Genomic DNA, 18977 nt, shown 5'->3' with positions numbered 1-18977 from the left:
CCACCTGATGGTCCCATATCACTAGTGGGATATGAGGGGCCAGCCGTTCCGTTAGCACCCGGGATAGGATCTTTAAGTCCACGTTTAGCGAAGAGATCGGGCGATATGATTCCACCCTATCCAGAGGCTTATTTGGCTTGGGTATGAGTGTAATTAACGCTTCATTTTCTCCTGCAGAGAAGTGGCCTTGCTCTATTTCTGCCTCAAAGTAAGCTACCAGCAGGGTGCCGACCTGTAATTCTAATATTTTATAGTATTCGTGTGAGAAGCCATCTGGTCCCGGAGAGGTACCCAGTGGAAGTGCTTTGATTACTTTCTGGATTTCAGTGAGCTTTAATGACCGTGCCAAGTGGGTCTGAACCGCTTGTGGAAGGCCTGGGATCCCTGCATCCTCCAAATAGTCTAATATTGATGGGTTTTCGGTCTTAAGTTGTCTTGGAATAGTTTTTTGAAATATGAGTGGAAAGCCTCCATTATGACTTGTTATGTTGTGGTTCGGTGCCCCTTACTTGTGGTGATCTTACATATAAACTGTCTAGGGGTCCAAGTGCAGGCTATGTGTGCTAGTAGTTTCCCAGGTTTATTACCAAATCTTTGAAAATTGTGCCTATGGACTATGAACTGTGCTTTAGCCTTCTCATGTAAACAGTCCAACGCACAACATTTTGGCAACAGATCTACCAGAACGAATGGTCAACCAATGCTGACACCATCCAATTCCTCCAAGAATGGGACGATTTATGCACAACATTAGACAAAATCGCCCCAATCCAAACCAGAACATCACGCAGAAAAAAATCTAACCCATGGTTCACCGAAGAGCTGAAAAAGCTTAAAACACAAGTCAGGAAACTAGAACGTGCATGGAACAAAAAAAGAGATGAACAAACACTGAATGCCTGGAAACTACTCCGGAGGAAATACAAATATACCATAAAACAAACTAAAAGACTACACTACAAGACAATGATAGGACCAAACTACAAAGACACACACAAACTCTTCTACCTCGTGAACAAACTATTAGACACCACACCAGTCACAAACAACAGCAAAGATACACCAGACGTGGACAACCTTGCGAAATACTTCAAGGAGAAAATAATAAAATTAAGACTCCAAATACCTACCAGCCCTACCGAATACGCCACACTCCTAGATTGTCTAGACCCAGAAGACGGAATATATCCAGCAGACAGAACCTGGACCGAATTTGAACTACTATCAGAAGACCTCATCTCTGAAACACTTAGAAGATATGCCAAATCCCACTGCAAACTAGACATATGCCCAAATAATCTCATGAAATCAGCTCCTCAACAATTCACAATAGACCTAACAAACCACGTAAACTTCATGCTACAAAACGGACTTTTCCCAAAAGAAAAAGGAAAGATTTTACTCACCCCATACCCAAAGACACAAAGAAAAGCGCGAGGGAAATAACCAACTACAGACCAGTAGCATCCATACCACTAATAACCAAAATAACCGAAGGAATTGTAACTAAACAACTCACAAACTATCTAAACAAATACTCAATACTACACGATGCCCAATCAGGATTCCGATCGAACCATAGCACGGAAACAGTATTAATTACCCTCATGACTAAATTCAAACAAATGATTGCAACCGGCAACAACATACTCCTCCTACAATTTGACATGTCTAGTGCCTTCGACATGGTAGACCACGGAATCCTACTACACATACTTGAATACTTTGGCATAGGAGGAAATGTCCTAAACTGGTTCAAGGGGTTCCTAACCCAACGTTCATACCAAGTCACATCAAATTCAGCCACGTCTGCCGCATGGACACCTGAATGTGGGGTACCACAAGGATCACCTCTCTCACCAACCATCTTCAACCTAATGATGACCCCGTTGGCAAAACTCCTATCAAACCATAACCTCAACCCATATATCTATGCCGATGATGCAACAATATACATCCCTTTCAAACAAGACATCAAAGAAATATTCAATGAAATCAACCAAAGTCTACGCATCATGAACACCTGGGCAGATGCATTTCGTTTGAAACTAAATGCAGAAAAAACCCAATGCCTGATACTCACCTCCCAATACAACACGAACGAATTCACTGCAATAAATACACCTAACCTAAGCCTTCCAATCTCAGAAACATTAAAAATCCTTGGAGTTACTATCGACCGACACCTAACACTCGAAACCCATGCAAACAACACAACCAAAAAGATGTTCTACTGCATGTGGAAACTGAAAAGAATAAGACCATTCTTCCCAAGATCCGTCTTCCGCAGCCTAGTACAATCCCTCGTACTCAGCCACCTGGATTACTGCAACTCACTGTACGCCGGATGCAAAGAGCAAATCTTGAGGAAACTGCAAACAGCCCAGAATACAGCAGCCAGACTCATCTTTGGAATACCAAAATATGAAAGTGCAAAACCCTTACGAGAGAAGTTACACTGGCTTCCACTCAAGGAACGAATCACGTTCAAAGTATGCACATTAGTCCACAAAATTATTCACGGCGAAGCCCCAGCCTACATGTCTGAATTAATCGACTTACCACCCAGAAACGCTAAGAGATCATCCCGAACCTTCCTCAACCTCCACTTCCCTAATTGCAAGGGCCTGAAATACAAGACGCTGCACGCATCAACCTTTACCTACATGAGCACGCAGTACTGGAATGAACTACCGCGGAACCTGAAAACGATCTACGAACAAACCAACTTCCGTAAATCACTAAAGACACATCTTTTTGATAAAATCTACGGAAGAAACCACAACACATAAAGCTCACACTCACTGTTCAGTTATACATCTACTTATGAATTCTTAACCCTAATCTCACTACACCCAAACATTTACTCACAGAAAAGTGTGTACCATTTGCTTCATATAACGCCCCTTAATTTCCTGTTGTCTCCTTCCAATGTCTCAATGTTCTTTCAATTGATTTACTCCTTAACGAATTTGATTTTGACTCGTTTAACTCTTCACAATGTAATCCATAACCTGAATTGTAACAAATTGTATTTCCATTATTCATAATGTATTGTAAGCCACACTGAACCCGCAAAAAGGTGGGAAAATGTGGGATACAAATGCAATAAATAAATAAATAAATTCAATGCTGCAGTCATGTTCTCTTGATTAACAGTGGTCGGGTCTGAGATATTTCCTTTTAGCTTTCTGGTATTCCTTTTCTAGTTTTATTATCCCTGCCGTTATGCGTTTTGCTCAGGCACTCATAAAAGGCTATCATGTCTCCCCTTAACACTGCTTTAGAAGCTTCCCAAAATATGATGGGTGACGGGCATGAATCTGCATTTGTCTCTCTGTATTGTTTCCACTTAGTTTACAAGTATTCTATTAATTTCGCGTCGTGCTTCAGGTAAAAGGGAAATCGCCAGACATGCGAGTGGCCCGTGCTCTCATTAACTGCTATGTCTATCCATACCGAAGCATGGTCTGATATTGCCATTGCTCCAATACAGGCCAGCTGGACGCGGAAAAACCATGACTGGGAGAGCAAAATATAATCTATTCTGGACCATGACTGGTGTACCTTGGACTGGTGTGTGCAGTCTCTATTAGTTGGATTTAATAATCGCCCTGGGTCCCCACCAGGTCTAAAGAAGAGCATAAGTCGGGTAGTCCCTTTCCCTCTCTTCCCCCAGTGTTGGCCCGTGTGGTGAAGCGATCTATAAGAGGATCCATTACCTGGTTAAAGTCTCCCACCCACACCCAGGGGCCATCTGTATGTTCAAGTCCTAGTCGTGTCAGTCTCATTGGAAGAAGAAGGGGGTAAAACCATTTGGGCCATATACTGCACAGAGATAGAATTTCTGTCCCTGATAGTTAAGGTGGATCAACACAATTCTATCCTCTGTATCCTTATATATCAATCAATCGCGTCTGGCAGGGCAACCCTTTTTTTTAAAAGAACTGCCACTCTGCTACGTTTACTCCCCGATGAGGAAAAATAGCATAGCTCTACCCATTGTTGTTTAAGCTTCATGTGTTCTCATCAGTTTCGTCTCTTGCGAGCATGCAATTTCTGCTCTATGCCATTTCAACGAGTTTAGGATCTTGGATCGCTTCATTGGCGTGGATATGCCTGACACGTTCCAAGATACTATCTGCAACGGAGGATCACCTTCCAGGTGTTGCCATGTGATCTATCTTCAATTTCTTGTGTCACTAATTCCCCCGGGCACCCAGCCTCCCCCAGGGGCACTCATCACTCGCTGCATGTACTCCATCCACTCATGCTCAATCACACCTGCAGTCATACTCATATTGATTATTACGTTATCCTGTGCTCTCGTCCACCCAACTGCACCTTCCCAGCTTAATTGACCGTGACCTATGTGACATTGCTCTCCTATCTGCACTTTTCTCTTACTGAAAGTTATCCTCCCCCCCACTAATCTCCCCTCTTACACCCTTTCCCATCCTAACTAATCTACTCAACCCCCCTCTCTTCTTTCTTACTTCTACTGCTGCCTGCCTACAATGGGCAGCCAGGTCCGATCTATGTTGCGAGGGGACCCCACCCTCAATCTAGTTCTTTCAATCTCAAACTTTGAAACGTATCTCCCCACTAACCACAACTGGTTATACAATTTCAACAAACTTGTGCAAGTAGCACTCTTGTTCTCTGCCCAGTGCATAGCTTATATAAAATAGAGCTAGATTAACAGTCTCACAATCTTACCATTTCCGTAGGTAGTCCATATGCTGGGGTTCTCCACTCGTCCTCGATGTAATTGCACTGGGCATCTTGTTCATGTCTCTCCGGTATAGTTTTGCCTACGTCCTTTGACTTGTGTTCCCCGGGTATCTTTGCAAAGGTTCTATCGCAGGTCAGCCCTCAGATACAGCTTCCAACCATAGTAACATTCTCTAATAATTGTGAGCCGCCATCGCTCAAGTGGTCGGTCGATTCAGCCATTCTGCTACGGCCTCTGGCATTGTGAAGGGTTTCCATATTCAATTTATGAGGCTTTTTAAAGTAGCGGGATATTGCAGTTGAAACCGATGCTGATTTTCTATTAGCTTCGTGCATACCGGAGTAAAGGCCCGTCGCTGTGACTCTACAGCAGCCGAGTAGTCTTGAAAGATCCTCACTGTTGCTCCATCAAATTTAGTAGATTCTCTTTGGCTTTTGTAAAGCTTTAAGATTGCAAAATTTCACTCATACACACAAAAAGCAGCAATCACGACTCGAGGGTGCGTTTCTCTCGCGGGCCGAGGTCCCACGCGGTGGGCCCGCTACATGTGAATTGGCCTTCTCTCCCCCGCCTCTGGGAACGTCGCTAGAAGCCAGGTTTCTAATGTTTGCCTGATCTCGCCATCCTTGATGGCTTCTGAAAACCCAATAAATCGTAAGTTATCTCGCCTGGAGCGGTTTTCCAGATCTTCTATCTTTTGAGAATAATCTTGGATTGCTTGTTGCAGCTTTGCCACCGCGTCTGCTTGTGTTTGCTGGTCCTCTTCCACCTCGGTCATGCGCGCTTCTAGTTCGCCCGCCCGACGCACCAAATCGGACGTTAGAGTGGTGATTCTGGCGAGCTGTTCTGAAAGTTGGGCGAATCTTGGGTCCAAAGCCTGCACAACAGCATCTGCAAGCTCCGGTATCAGGTTGTCAAGGCTCGAAGGAAGCGGCGAAGCCATTAGAGAAGCTGGCACCATATTGGAATCTGCCGCTTTCTGTCGAGCTGTTCTGAAATTTGGGCGAATCTTGGGTCCAAAGCCTGCACAACAGCGTCTGCAAGCTCCGGTATCAGGTTGTCAAGGCTCGAAGGAAGCAGCAAAACCATTAGAGAAGCTGGCACCATATTGGAATCGGCAGCTTTCTGTTTTTCTTCTTTGCGTCTCACAGTTTTTTGTACCTGAGCCATGGTTGTACGTGTTAGGTATTTGTCCATGTATGGCTCGTGCTTGCTAATAGTCGAGGTGAGTTTAACCTCTCATGGGGCTTTGTAAACTCCGATTTCAGGTGGGGTCCCAAGCAGCTGAAGCAACCTACGTCTGCTCCTGCTCACCGCGGCGGTTCAGTTAAGGTTCAGAGACATTTCACCTAGTTTTATTAAATAAATGTACAACTGTTCCATTTCAGGGACTTTGCCTACTTCACCATAGCATCACTCATTAGACTAGAGCAACTGTTAATACATGCATGGAATTCCTCTCTCATCAAGAAGGAAGATGACCCTTTACAAATTTAGATAACTTTACTGGCCTAACATATGTTGCCAAGCTAATACATACGGAAAGCAATTTTAAAATAGAGCGCTAATTAAAAAACAAACCACCACCCACACTTCTATTTTATTTATTCACTCATTTAGCCCATCCTCCTGCTAGCGAACAAAATGGTTTACAAAATTACAGACATAATAAAAATAACACGGTACCACATATAACAACATAGAAGACACAAAATGTAACCCGGCAAACTCTACTTCACCTCTTCCAAATTACATTTAAAACAAATAGGTTTTAAGAACCTTATGAAATCTCAACAGATCATTAATATATCTCACAGAAGGAGGCAGCCTATTACACAACTTAACCATAAAATAAGAGTATGTGTGAGAATGAGCGCACTCCAGCTGGAAAGATCTGGCAGAAGGTAAAGGAAAACACCTCAGAATATAAATTGGCAACTTGTCAAGAATATATCTAGGAGTCATACTATGACGCACTTTAAAGGCCAGGACCAAAGTTTTGAAAATACCATGTTTCTTAATTGGAAGCCCATGCAAAGTACAGAGAAAATGGATGCGGGATGGAGCTATTCTGGACCTGGTGCTTGGAATGGTAAGAATGTTTCTGACGTCAATGTGGGAGACTATTTGGCATCTAGTGATCATCGAATGGTGTGGTTCAATATTAAAACAGGGGAGAGGGCTGGATTTCAAAAGAACTAACTTTGCCGAGATGGGGGAATTTCTCAAGTAACAGTTAGTAGGATGGGAACAGCTGAAAGATGTAGAACAGCAATGGACAAGACTGAAAGGAGCTTATTAAAAGGCAACTAACCTTTATGTTAGAAAATTACATAAAAGTAAGAGGAAAGGAAGGCTGCTCTGGTACTCGAACGTAGTAGCTGAAAAGATAAGGAAATGGAGGTTAGCCTTCACACATTATAAGACAACTCAGAAAGATGAAGACAGGCGAGAATATCTGGATAAGCAAAGTGAAGCTGTAAAAGCAGTCAGGAAAGCGAAGCACCAAATGGAAGAAAAGATAGCTAATGCAGTAAAATTGGGTGATAAGACCTTTTTCAGCTATATAAGTGACAGGAGGAAGTGCCATAATAGCATTGTGAGGCTCAAAGCTGAGGGACAGAAATATGTGGAAGATTTGTGTTCAGTTTTGGAGGCCATATCTTGCTAAAGACGTAAAAAGACTGGAAGCAGTGCAAAGAAAAGCTACAAAAATGGCATGGGATTTGCGTTGCAAACCGTACGAGAGACTCACCGACCTGAACATGCATACCTTTGAAGAAAGGTAGAAACAGAGGTGACATGATACGGACATTCAAATATTTGAAAGGTATTAATCCACAAACTAACCTTTCCCGGAGACAGCAAGGTGGTAGAACTAGAGGACATGAATGAGGTTGAAGTGGGGCAGACTCAGGAGTAATATCACAAAGTATTTTTTCACGGAAAGGGTGGTAGATACGTGGAATGCCCTCCCACGGGAGGTGGTGGAGATGAAAACAGTAATGGAATTCAAACATGCGTGGGATAAACACAAAGGAATCCTGTTTAGAAGGAATGGATCTATGGAATCTTAGCGGAGATTGGGTGGCGACGCCGGTATTTGGAGAGTAAAACTGATGCAGGGCGGACTTCTACGATCTGTGCCCTGATCGTGACTGAATAGATACGGATGGGCTGGAGTGTAAATTTTAAGGTGCTTTAATGTTAGCTTCAGAACATTTGGTACAGGAACAGTGCTCGGCAGACTTTTACGGTCTGTGCCCTGAGAAAGGCAAGGACAAATTAAACTCGGGTATACATATAAAATATTACATACCGTGTAAAATGAGTTTATCTTGTTGGGCAGACTGGATGGACCATTCAGGTCTTTATCTGCCGTCATTTTCTATGTTACTATGATAAGGACAAAGCTGAACTGCTTAACAATTATTTCTGCTCTGTGTTCACAGATGAAAGGCTGGGGGTAGGGCTACAGAAAACAAAGGCTAAAGGGGATGGATGTATGATAGGCCAAGACCAGTTTACAGAGGACTTTGTTCAAGAGGAGCTAGCTAAACAAAAGTAGACAGAGCGATGGGGTCTGATAGGATACACTAGAGGGTGCTCAATGAACTCGGAGAAGTTCTGGCTGCTCCGTTGACTGACCTCTTCAATGCTTCCTTAGAAACTGGAGTGGTCCCGGAGGACTGGAGAAAAAGGCGAATGTGGTTCTTTTGCACAACAGTGGAAGTAAGGAGGAGGTTGGGAATTACAGACCTGTCAGTCTGACCTCGGTGGTGAGTAAAATAATGGAAACACTACTAAAGCGGAGGATTGTGAGATTTCTCAAACTGAATGGAATGTAGGACCCAAGGCAGCATGGCTTCACTAGTGGTAGGTCGTGTTAGACGAATCTGACTTCTTTGACTGGGTGGCCAAACAGTTGGACGTGGAAGGGGCGCTTGATGTGGTATATTTGGATTTCAGCAAAGCCTTTGACACAGTTCCTCACAGGCAACTGATAAATAAATTGAGTGCTCTCGGTATGGGACTTAAACTGATTGGGTTAAAAATTGGTTGAATGGAAGGAGACAGAGGGTAGTGGTAAATGGAACTCTGAAGAAAGGGATGTTATCAGTGGAGTACCTTAGGGATCGGTCCTTGGGCTGGTTCTTCTTAACATCTTTGTGAGCAACATTACAGAAGGGCTGTCTGGTTTGTCTCTTTGATGATGATACCAAAGTCTGCAATAGGGTGGACACTCTGGAGAGTGTGAATCACATGAGAAAGAACCTAGTAAAGCTGGAGAAATGGACTGATATTTGGCAACTAAGATTTAATGCTAAAAAATGCAGGGCTATGCACTTGGGTCGCAAGAATCCGAGGGAATGGTACAGTACAGGGGGTAAAATGTTTCAGTGTACGAAGGAAGAGCGGGACTTGGGGGTGATTGGAAACTTTAAAGGTCAGACGACACAAACAGGTAGAAAAAGTGACAAAGCCAGAAGGATGCTTGGGTGCATAAAAACAGAGAAGACCAGCAGGAAAAATGAGCCTATAGTGTATAAGTCTCTGGTGAGGCCCCATTTAGAGTACTGTGTGCAGTTCTGAAGACCATACCTATGAAAAGATATAAACAGGATGGAGTCGGTCCAGAGGTCGGCTACAAAATTAGTAAGCAGTCTTGAACACAAAAAATATAGGGACAGGCTTATAAACCTCAACACGTATACGCTGGAAGAGAGGAGGGAGAGAGAAGATATGATAGAGATGTTTAAATATCTCAAGGGCATTAATGTACAGGAAGTGAACCTTGTTCAACTGAAGGAAAACTCAACGATGGGGCATACGATGAAGTTAAGAGGGAATAGGCTTAGGAGTAAACTAAGAAGGTATTATTTTACAGAAAGGGTGGTGGCGTGGAATGGCCTCCCGGTGGAGGTTGTGGAGTCGAGGACTGTGTCAGACTGTAAAAAGGCATGGGATAAGCAAGTGGGATCGCTTAGGAAAGGAAGAGTTAGGGGTTACAGAGGATGGGCAGACTGGATGGGCCATTTGGCATTTATCTGCCATCATGTTTCTATGTGGACTTAAACTCTTCAAATGTTGAATAGCTGCATTCTGAACACACTGAAGTCTTCTCATTGTGTAACACCACAAACAGTGCATTAGAATAATCAATATGTGAGATTACACAGCATAAAACAATTGGAAGTAGAGAGCTGCATGGGAACGGGGTTTGCGGGAATCCCCGTTCCGCGGGACTCCCGCAGGGACGGAAGCAGTCCCTGTGGGGTTCCCATGGAAGTGTAAGCTACACCTGCAACAGCCTCTCATCTACCGAGTACCAAATTCTTTGAGTGCTGTCTCCTCCTCCTCTTCCTCCTTGCTTTAACAGCACAAATGTGGAAAGTCTTCCATTAAGGAGGTGGTAGAGACACAAATGATGATGGAATTCAAAAAGGCGTGGGATGAACACAGAGGATGTCTAATTAGAAAATGGAAGTTATAAAAAACCTAACCTTAAATGGCTGCATGTGTGTGGATGTGTGAAGTAATACTTAGATGGCGACTCTGGCTGTGATTAACTAGGGCCAATACCGGGCAGACTTGTATGGTCTGTGTCTAATATATGGAAGTCTGGTTTAGGATGGGCTGGAAAGGGCTTAGCCAGCAACTTCAGTGGCTGGAACATAAGGACAGTTCTGGACAGATTTTTACGATCTGTGTCCCACAAATGAGAAGACGCATAGACTGGAGTGGGCTTCAACGACAACTACAGCAGTTGGAACATAAGGATAGGGCCAGATAGACTTCTATGGTCTATGTTCCAGAAACACAAAAGAAAGACCATAATCAAGTATGTAATATCACACTCGTTGATTTAATCATGAACTGATAATGAGTGTGACTATTGGGCAGACTGGATGGACCATTCAGGTCTTTATTTGCTGTCACTTACTATGCTACAATTAATCCTCTTTGCTCCCAGGCTGATGAGCAGACCTCAGCTCTGACACAGGCATGAGCATCAGATGTCACCTGACCTACTGGCACATGCATGTGGTGACCTCTCAGCACACAGTGCCAGTACATCAAAGACAAATCTTACATGTGCACACCAGAGTGTTTCAAGTTTCAGCTTCCATTCCTTCCTTGCCTACAGTGCTGTGGCTCAAATCCAGAGAGAGACTGAGGGAGCTGACTGGAATTTTCTTTTATGTACCATTAAATTCTTACAGTGATGGGTGGGCATGGGTTAAATTCTTGCGGGGACGGACGGGGATGGGTAAGATTCCAGCGGGGACAGACGGGGATGGGTAAGATTTCTGTCCCCGTGCAACTCTCTAATTGGAAGCCCATGCAAAGTACAGACAAAAAGGTGTTATAAGGTCATGTGGACCTAAACTCTTCAAATGTTGAATAGCTGCATTGTGACCACAGTGAAGTCCTAAAAAAAAAACCTCTCATCGTGTAACCCCACAAACAGTGCATTACAATAATCAATACGTGAGATCACATATGCATATAGCAACTGAGCAAAATCTGACTCTGTAAAGTAGACACGAAGCTGATGCAAATGATAAAATGAAGAAACCAACTGGGAGATATGGCTCTTGAAAGTTAAACCAGCATCTAACTCCTACGCTGTTAACTTCATCCTTTGCCATTATAGTAGACCCTCCTAGGATAGACGGGGAAACTGACAATTACCCCTACGAATCCATAAAAATTCAGTTTTTGATGCACTCAATTGCAATTTATTCAACACCATCCAATTCTTTACCTCTGCCAAGCAACACCACAATTTCTCCAACTGAGCTTCTCAAGATCCCAGCGAGATAAACAATTGAATATCATCAGCAAATGAGTGAATATGAATTCCATGTCACAATGCAATATCGATAACTAGATATACATCAAGATTAAAAAGCAATGGTGACAATAGAGTGTCTGTAGTACACCATATTGCAAATATTTCAGCTCAGAAAGTTTTGATTTAATTAACACCCTCTAAGACATATTCTCTAAGAAAGATCTAAACCAAGCCAGAGCCACATCACATAACCCAATTTCCATGAGTCTTGTCAATAAAATAGAATGAGTGAGTGAGTGTGTCAAAGGCAGCATTTAAACCCAGGAAAACCAATAAAACATTTCCCCTTATCTAAGTATTTCCAACAAGCATCGATAATATCCAACAAGACAGAACCACCTTCTCTAAAAACTTAGATAAAAATGGTAAATTAGACACTGGCCTGAAATTACTCAGCTGACCTGCATCCAACACAGATTTCTTCAATACCGCTCAAACTACTGCAGTCTTCCAAGCCTTAGGTACAATCCCTAATCTCAAAGATTCATTACTCAATGGTGAAACAGAATCAAGCATTACATCTTTCACAGCCAATAATAAAGTTGAAGGCCATGGATCAAGCATAGAAGCTGAAGGGCACAAGGAATCTATCAATTTTCACATCAATTAGATTTACACCCATTCTGGCCACAAAAATCAGATTGACCTACCATCAATTCCCCAGTATCCACAAATTGGGTCCCTGCAAAAAATTATGTTGCTCCGAGGCTCCGAGCTTTTATAGACCTTTACCTCCGTTATTTTAACCCCATTTTTGGTACTTTTTCCACTTTGCGGGTCAGTTACATCCACACAATTTAATAAAGGCTACTTCCACATCAGACACAGAAAACACTCTATGAAATTATATTTAAGCAGTTAAAATTGGAAGTCTCTTTTTCAAAATTCGCAACAGTAAAATAAGCTGCAGAGCACATAAAGGCGATAGGTGTGAGAACGTGGAGTGCAAGTGTAAGCCTGTACATGTGACATGTCATAAGTGCGTAAAATTTAGGCTATAAGCACGAGTGCAATGCAGGAGTCTAGGAGACGCTTCTCAGTTTCGTGATGCTCTTTACGGGACACACATAAGCCCCATTGCGAACATCTGGACGGGACGGTTCAATCCAGGGATTTTCAAGAACATTGCTGTTTCAGGTAGCTCCGAATAACCCCAGTGCTAATAAGGTCGAACCCTAGTGCGGAGAGAGCCAAAGCGGAAGAAGTAGACAGTCAACAACTCACACGCACCAAGTCGCGTGCGCGTTACTGAGCATCTAGTATTTCCACCCTCTCCCTTCAAACACAAATCCCCAGACTCGGTCCAGCATCTCTCCCTCATTCTCAAATTCTCCTATTCTGTCCTACCTTCAAATTTATCTTCGCAGTCCAAGGAGGTTTTATTAGCAGTCAATCACCAGCTGCAACTAGCAGCCTGCCGGCCTTCCCATCTCCGCGTCCCGCCTTCCTTTAACGCCATTTCCTTCCCTCGGTCACGTAACACGTTCTGCCCTGCCGGAAACAGGAAGTGGTGTCAGAGGGGGGCGGGACGCCGGAGAGCAGGAAAGCTCGGGGTACTGTCGTAGGCGACCTCAACGACAAGCTTGAAGGTAGGATGGGGGGCGGGCAGGTTGAGAATGAGAGAGAGGTGTTGGACCGGGGGTGGGGAGGGTAGAGGAGGGGAGGAGAGGAAGAGATACCGAACTGTGGGTAGGCAAGGGAGGGGTGGACATGCTGGCCTGGGGAAAGCGGAAGAGATATATATATATATATATATGTTAGACCGCGGGGGTGGGGGAGGAGTTCTCCGTCCCCAAATGCTTGTGAAGAGGGGTGCTTAGCCGTGTGACTTGGTATCTTTATAGTAATCGGTAATTTGTAATTGCTGTGTTAGTCCGTTTTAGTAACAGCCAAGTTTCAAGTCTACTTTCGACTTCAATACCTATCGCGCTTCAAAGAATTAAAAAGCAAAGCTGTTAGTGGTGAGCGGGGTAGATCCTAAAAACAAGGAGGGTGAGAGGATAGCCCTTGTGTAGTCCCTGGGTATACTGGAGGGTCTATGCTGATTTTTATCTGCCGTTATTTACTATGTTATGAGGGTATGGGAAGGAGTGGTGCAGGTATGGCAAGCTGAAATCATAACCCTTGTTATCTGAATTAGTATACCCAAGAGAAACCTTTTTTGTTGGATTTAGTAGGTTAGTAAGAAAATAGATACTCTATTTTAAGGGATTCTGCTGAGAGTAGCATTGATAATTATTATTTTTGCAAGGGATTGCAGAAGATTTTGGCAACCCCACCACTTCCACCATTGTTCTGTCTCTCTGCTTTTTTTTTTTTTTTTACTGCTGCTAATGCATTTTATAATGCTACAAGATATATGCAGTGATATAGTAAGTGATAGTCTTTGCTCCATGGAGTTTACAGGATTGAGAGATTAATTATAGGAAATGGTCAGGTTAACAGCAATGTAGTGGTTACTGTAAAATAATCCCTGTAGGACAGAGAGAAATATATAGAATTGTGTAAGATATCTCCCATTTTGTCCTGTCTGGTGTATCTGAGAGTTTAATCTAATGTTCAGTGTTCAACTTTATTTGATCTATCACCCATCAAAAGTATATCTAAGCAGTTTGCAATCATAAACATAAAGGTAAAAGAGTGATAAGACAGGGAACCAACAAGAAGGGACATGCATGTTATCAGTAATATTATCGTAATCCAATAGCTTCTATGATTACTGAAAGACCATACAAAAGGGGAAGGGGAGGGGAAGTACCATTGACATGATAGAGACAGTGAGTCAAGGGGTCATCACCTTGATTGTCACAGCATAGTCAGATGAAAATGCTAGAGAGACGTAAGTTTTCAACCCTGCCTTAAACATCAAATGAGAGTTTTCAGCACAAAGATACAATGGTGAAGCATTCCACAGTGTGGGAGCAACTGCACTAAAACAAGGATGGCAGGTTTGGTTTAATCTAATTTTCAAGTGAGGTGGTACAACCAAAAATCATCTGGGAAGAATGAAATGCATGAGATGGAATGTATGGAATAAGTGTGTTAAAAAGAAATTGCAGGGATCCAGTATGGTATGCAGGAAAAGCAATAATGAGGATTTTATACCAGATACAAAATACAGTAGGTCATTAGGAGACCCCATCACTGCCTTGATGCTCTCAAGTATCAATGAAAAAATCATTCACTCTATATCTCTTACTGGACTATTCTGAGAGAGAATATAATAAATTTAATCTGTATAAGATAGAAGAAATCTTCAGTACTCAATGGGTACTCTCCCATATATGAAAATAATGTAATAATAGCTATAATTGCTGAAGGATAAAGGAAGAGCTCAGCATGTGAGGATATTCTCCTACATCATATTATTGAGAATGTAATAATAATTATAATCTAATAATCCCAACACTCCTCTGTGTTACCCAGAGCTGCATTGATGGAAATAATGTGATAATAGTTATGTTTGAGTGTCTATGGTTAAAAATGAGATGAAATTAAACCAAAATTAGGGATTAACAAACTGTCACTATTCTTTAAAATATATATAAGACCTTAATTACTAATAGATTATTGTCAATTAAATATCAAATTCTGTTTATTACCATAACAGTTACTATTAATATTTTAACATATATCATTCTCCACATCATTGTTAAGGTATAACCTCTAACAAATTACATGTCCTCCTGATAAATTTATTGTTCACAACTTCTTGTAATATCCAAATCATAATCCAAAGACGAACTTGATATTTGTAATCCTTGTGGAGAAATGAACAATGTGTCCATATCACTCTGATATATTTTTCCTCAATAATTTATCAGGAGGACATGTGATTTGTTAGAGGTTATACCTTAACAATGATGTGGAGTATGATGTATGTTGAAATATTAATAGTGTGTAACTGTTATGGTAATAAACATAATTTGATATTTAATTGACAATAATCTATTCTTAGTAATTAAGGTCTTATAAACAGGAGATGAACCAGGGCTCTCTCTTTCAGGGTATTAAGTGTGGTAGGTACTTTTTATGAGGTTTTTGCCTTCAAATGAGTTTATATGTATCACAAATATACATGAATGAAGTATCAGATTCTCATAACTGTTACATCTTCAGTGAAAAAACAGATATGTCTTTATATTCTTGCTCCTCATTGCCTCTGAAACACAGATCAAACTGAGACAGAATGGGCTCCGGGCAGAAAAACTGAGATATGGGTCCCCTATAACATCATCTCTCCCAAGGAGGTGGGGACTCGGGGGTGCATGTGTGTGTGTGTGGAGATGACACCCTTTCAGAGCTCCAGTAAACAAACCCTACAAAAAGCAAACATATTCCAGACCTACATAGAAAACCTGTATCAGTAATAGAAATAGAAACTGAAGTGCAAGATATCAGAGATGCACATTTCCCAAAACTGACATAATTAAATATTTCAGAAACAAAACATACTATTTTTCTAGCATTGTTGCCTGAGCATTGCATTGGTCCCAGTGTCTCTCTTCTGCTTTTGTCTTTTTTTTCTTAACTCTCATCCCAGGGTCTCCTATCCTTTTGACATTTCTTTTCTCTCTGTCCAACGTCCGCCTTTCCTCTACGTACCTATTCATCATGTCCAGTGTCTCCCCTCTGTGCTCCTGTCCCTAGAAGGAGTGGAGGAGTAGCCTAATGGTTAGTGCACTGGGTTCAATTCCCACTGCAGCTCCTTATGACTCTGGGCAAGTCACTTAATCTGCCATTGCCCTAGGTACAAAATAAGTACCTGTATATAATATATAAACTGCTTTGATTGTAACCACAGAAAGGCAGTATATCAAGTACCTTGTGCTTAGCATGAATCCTATAACAGTATCTTGGTGCCAAGATTCCATTATAGAATAGTAGTATAAGGTTGGCATTGGCTCACCTGATGTGTAGGTGTGCCCTCTTACACCATGTCAATGGCAGGCATAAGTTGGGTGTAACTGGGAGACATGCACATGGTGCGCCTGTGTGTATACCTTCCTTGCAGTTGGGCGCTATGGCACTTAGGTGCTACCTTATAGAATAGCACCTAGTGCACACAGGTGTCTGACTGTCAGTTTCATGGTGCCTTTGATGCATGTAAGTGGTGCCTTATCGAATTGCCCTGAATGAGTTTATATATACCTTTTGTTTGTAGGGTAGAAAGGGATTAAAACAGATGCATGTCAAGACTGCTGATATCTGTTTTATTTCTGTTTAGGTTTTTGTAATTTTGATAGTAGGATATTTTGTGAATTGTATAATGTTAAATCTTCATCCCAGAAAAAAAATTGATCTATTTGCACATTTATTAACTTCCTTTCCACATCAAAAATGTTCCCATAGTAATATACGGCAATTTAAAAAAAATAATGTATTAAAAAGCAAACTAGCATATGCAGCTGCAGAAAATTGTACCTCCTTCCCTTCTCAGTCGTTATCCATGCATAGAAACAAGTTATATAATCCCTCTAATGCTGCAAGTTTTCTGGCATATTGTTACTGATTAAAAAAAAAAAACGAGCCCTCTTGCTCAATATGAGTGGACTGCTAATAAAGCACCGGGATGTACCCATTCAACATGACATGTAAAGCTGTTTTTTCTCATTACCCTAAAAGACCTGACCAGTGTTTGAAAAGCATTTTATATATAATTCACTTTTCCTTTGCTGCCATTATCAGTGCCACCTTCTAGGTTTCATTACATTGTTTTAACCATTCGCATAGGTTGTGGCTTACTTCAGCATTGGAATATCTATTTTCATTTTCCACTGTTTGTGGCATTATAATTGCTTTTTATGCCCCTCTTTTTTTGTTAGCTATTTTTGCTCTTTTTCCCAGTTGTTGGCAGGTTATTACTCATTTCTTTGGTTTTTTTTTTTTTTTGGAAGGCTTTTCCATGTTTGATGGCTGTTTGCTTTCATACTTTGGTTCCGTCTGTATATTTTGGATCTGTTGAAGACATTGTTTTGCTTTCAAGCCTATTATAGTAGTTCTATCAATGCCACACTTTCTTCAGCTTTTGGCTTGTATAGTTTTGGCTTACATTGGTTCTTATGGATTGACTTGTCAACATGAAGTATTCTTCCTACATCCAACTGGTGGAGGTCTTTCTGCAGGTAATCTGTAACTTGGAAGTTGTAAGTATTTTTTTTTCTTTGTTGTTAGAACCCTTCCCAGTATTATTTTCAGGCTTCTGTGGTGCTCCCTGCTGACCTTTTCTTCTTGTCGTTTTGTGTTACATTTTTGTACCTCCCCCCCCCCCCCCTTAGGTATCATTTATACACCTTCTTGATTAATGCTTTATTATTAGACACTTTTGTTTTCAGTTTTGGTAGTTTTCAGCACATTTGTGTAGATCAAATATCCTGATAACATCAAGAACTGAGTACTTTTTGAATATTCTGCTGATTATGGCTTTACTTAGAAGAATCAAGGCAAGGCCTGATTTAATAAACATTTTCCCATAGACATAAAATGGGAGAAAACCTTTTAGTAAATAGGCCTTCTAGTTTGGAAGAAAAAATGATTAAACTAGTATGAATGCCTGAATAAAACAGAGGATGCTTCTTAAAGAGCAGGGAATAATCAGGCACGCCATGGACTATAAATGTTTAATAAATGTACATAATAACATTTTGGTATTCAGATGAGACCTTCATTTGGTTTAGAAATAGTCATTAAACAATTTATACTTGCCAAACGGGTAGGTCTTTCAGAATGAGAAATGTAGTAACAGTAGATGAGAGCAGGTAAAGATTGAAATGACCTTTCCAGTCTTCCCAGTAAGGTTGTTAGGGTTGTAATTGCCACTCTATGCAGGCTATCCTCCATGGCTTATTAAAAAGTGCATTTATGTCCATGCTGTTCTGAACTGAAGTCCCTTATTGCTCGGTTTTCCTCCTATTTTTATTTAGAGATCCTCTTTTGTTAATGTATTCTTTCACTATTTTTGTATCTCCTACCTTCAGCTGGAGGGCATGTCAGGCATCCACCAGCTTTGCTGTGGGAAAAACTCTTTTCTGATATTACTCTCGAGTCTACCTGCTTCCAGCATAGTATCATACCCCCTAGTTCTGTAGTAGCCTTTCCTGTGGAAATGGCTTGTTTCTTGTGCACTAATACTTTTTCAAGTATCATATCTCCCCCATCACTCCTTTTCTTCTAGGGTACACATATTCAGGTCTTTTCAGTATGTCATTTGGTACTGATCCTGTACCATTTTGGTTGTTTTCATCTGGACTGCTTCTAACCTGTTTTATATCTTTATTGAGACACTAGTAAAAGAGGCCCGTTTCAGAGCAAATGAAACGGGCGCTAGCAAGGTGTTCGTCGCCAGCACCCCTCCCTCCCTGGCCAACCCCTTCGTTATTCTTC

The 18977-nt window shown here is 41.6% G+C and overlaps 2 protein-coding genes across 5 annotated transcripts in view; one reads left to right on the top strand and one right to left on the bottom strand.

The window, feature by feature from the left end:
- HARBI1 (harbinger transposase derived 1) overlaps window positions 1-13049 on the bottom strand; it is a 30706-nt gene extending 17657 nt beyond the window's left edge. For both annotated transcript variants that reach the window (XM_030200871.1, XM_030200872.1), the window contains exon 1: window positions 12942-13049. The gene's annotated coding sequence lies outside the window, so the exon portion shown is untranslated. The remainder of the gene's footprint in view (window positions 1-12941) is intronic.
- A 64-nt stretch (window positions 13050-13113) lies between these two features.
- Window positions 13114-18977, top strand: part of AMBRA1 (autophagy and beclin 1 regulator 1) — a 285612-nt gene continuing 279748 nt past the window's right edge. For 2 of the 3 annotated variants that reach the window (XM_030200863.1, XM_030200861.1), the window contains exon 1: window positions 13114-13183. The gene's annotated coding sequence lies outside the window, so the exon portion shown is untranslated. The remainder of the gene's footprint in view (window positions 13184-18977) is intronic. The other variant, XM_030200862.1, reaches the window with a different exon arrangement.

Source organism: Microcaecilia unicolor, chromosome 4, assembly GCF_901765095.1.
Source record: "Microcaecilia unicolor chromosome 4, aMicUni1.1, whole genome shotgun sequence".
In the NCBI taxonomy this organism is placed as follows: Eukaryota; Metazoa; Chordata; class Amphibia; order Gymnophiona; family Siphonopidae; genus Microcaecilia; species Microcaecilia unicolor.
Note: the sequence above shows the minus strand (reverse complement) of the source record. Positions and strands in the feature narration are given on the sequence as shown.